The sequence below is a fragment of the Coffea arabica genome, chromosome 8e (genome assembly GCF_036785885.1).
Source record: "Coffea arabica cultivar ET-39 chromosome 8e, Coffea Arabica ET-39 HiFi, whole genome shotgun sequence".
In the NCBI taxonomy this organism is placed as follows: Eukaryota; Viridiplantae; Streptophyta; class Magnoliopsida; order Gentianales; family Rubiaceae; genus Coffea; species Coffea arabica.
In genome coordinates this window covers 31,153,782-31,156,478 of record NC_092324.1, presented here as the reverse complement: position 1 = coordinate 31,156,478, position 2,697 = coordinate 31,153,782, and the positions used below count along the sequence as shown (strand labels likewise).

General features: G+C 37.3%; 1 pseudogene; it reads right to left on the bottom strand.

Annotated features, from left to right (window-relative positions):
- Positions 1 to 488: 488 nt before the first annotated feature.
- Positions 489 to 1,122, bottom strand: LOC113704610 (plant-specific TFIIB-related protein 1-like; annotated as a pseudogene).
- Positions 1,123 to 2,697: the final 1,575 nt, after the last annotated feature.

The window sequence follows — 2,697 nt, the reverse complement described above, 5'->3', positions numbered from 1 at the left end:
GGAAATTCTAAAGGAATTTTCGGGTCCTCACATTTAAATGAAGTATAATAGCAATTAAAGAAGAGACACAATTGTAATTAAGAAATAAAAAACTGTTAGGGACTAAATTATAAAAAGAGTGAATGGCTGAAATGGTCACTTAACTATTCAAAATGGCACCTTTTGTTAATCAAACTTTTTTTATGGCAAAAAAAGTGACTAAACTCACGTAAACGCGCCAGCGGAGTCATTTTACTAAATGTTAGCTGTAAATCATCCGATTACAAGGCATTCATTCGTGGAGGAATATTTTTGAGGGGGCAAAAATGTCCAACAAAATATAACAAACCTATTTCTTCCATTTCGGCCATTCACTCTCTCTTTTCTTCAGTTCTCTCAAGAAAGAAAAGAAAGGGGAAAAAAAGTGAGATGTAAAGAGAGAATGGCCTGAACAAGCTTATTATTATGATGAAAAAGGTAATGATCAAGTATATTTATGGCCCAAACCATTATAATGCCATATACCTGGAGGATCTGGATTCTTGAGCTTATCTGATGGTCTGAACAAGCGCAGCAGTAGCAAGAGCTTCAACGCTTTGATTTTTGAAGCAAGTAGCAGAAGAACAATTCCTAAAAAGCTGAAAAGCATGATCAAATATATCATAATCAAGCCCCCAATGTTGAAGCCACATCAATAATCTGCAAATACGCCCTCAAATTAGCCACAACCATTGAAGGCCCAGAAGAATTCTACCCGGAAAAAGAAGAAGAAAAGGAGGACGGCGACGTCATTTCCAGGACTCTTTCCATCTCAGCTAGGTGGCCGGCGAAGGAAATCGAAGACTGATCAAATAATGGGTATGGCTCGAGAGACCACGTTGAGAAAGCAGCGATGAAGCCTGTGGGCTTAAAGGGGTCATCGTCGTTGGAGTTGGGGTCAGTGGTGGCAGGGACAAGGAGAGTGGAGAGGTCGGTAGTGACGAGACAGAAAGCAGAGTCTTGAGTGCGAATGTGGAAGAGGTGGTGGGATTGGCTTTGGATTTCCCCTACTACCTGGCCGTAGGAGGTGCACTCGGTTATTGACTGGTCGCTTGACGTGGTGGTGCACTGCCCCTGTGCTGCTGAGCAGTATGGGCACCGCATTTTTGGTTTTGTTCATTTATTTTAATTATTTGGGTAGTTTCTTTGTGCTGTTATGTTGGCCTTTTGTTGTGCTACAAGGGATCAGACACCGGATCAAATTGGAAAGTGGAGGTGTTCGCAATCAGGAAACTTCATCGGAGAAGATGAAGCGAATCTCGGTCGATTGGTTAACTTTGGGGACGAAACAATCTACGAGTTCACTTGTCCCAATAATCTTTTGGACATTTTTGCCCATATCAGAATATTCGTTCAACTCAATACCCTTGTAACCGGATGATTTATCGTTAAAATTCGGTAAAATGACTCCGCTGGCATGTTTATGTGAGTTTAGTGACTTTTTTGGCCACAAAAGAAGTTTGATGACCAACCGGTGCCATTTTAAATAGTTGAGTGACCATCTGGGCAATTCACTCTTATAAAAATCAAAAGTTTTTGGGATCAAATTATAATTCTTTTTAAATTGAAAAAATTATTTCTGATTTAAGAAAAATATGAAGAAACAAATTGGGTCATCATTTTTTTAGTGTTTGGGCCGCACTACTCTAATCCAATAGAAAGATGCAAGCCATTTTCACATAAAAATAAACAAACCCAATTGAAAATTTAAACAAACCCCAAATAATAAACATATCTAAACTAAATGACAAAACCCAACCACAAGCCCAACAAAAAACAAACAACAGCCCAAGCAAATTTTAAAAAAACAATTCCACGTTTTTTCTTCCTTTTTCTTTCTTTCTTTTCTTTCTCCGTCAGCTCCGACCAGACCAAGCTTCTCGCCGGTGACCATAGCGGATGCCGACAGCAGCGCTACTGCTCGCTGGCGAGTTTTTCGATCACCAAAATTCTCCAAAATACACCTTCCCGATCAATTTTTTGCATAGAGCTCATTCTGGATTTGGTTTTTCACAAAAATACAACGAAAATGGGTCAAATATAGCCATGTTTTATTTTTTAAAAATCACTCAAATCAACACTAAAATTCACAATACCTATATAAAAACAACCCTTACAGATTCTAGAGTGCAACTATGGTCTTAGTGTGACAAAAAAAAAACAACAAAAAAATGATAAATTAAAGTAAAAACAGCCCAAAATGAAGAAAGCTATTATGCTGCTTTTAAGGCTCAAAAACTCCTAAAATTTGAATAACAAAACATTTTCCAGGCCTTGTTCTAACGATAATTGTCTATTTTAACAAACTATATACATAAAATTTACTATTTCAATTTGATTATTCATTTTGGCATTTTTTCAAACATGTGGTAGACATCATTTTGGCTCACATGCTTCATGAAATTTGGGCAGATTTGAATCTCAGAAATTTTTGCCAATATTCATTGATCATTTTCCAGGTTGAACAAAATAAAAATGGACAAAAGGAATTCACATAGTCAAGAAAAATACTCATAAAACAGTCAAGCAAGGAGTCCACTTCCAAAGCTAGAAAAAGCAAAAGAAAAGGAAACTAAGGAAACTTCACCACGTTTTGATCAAAGGTGATGATGATGTCAATTTCCATAGCAACTATAGCAGCAGCAATCATTCTTCCTCTAGTCCTTTTCCATCTCTCTT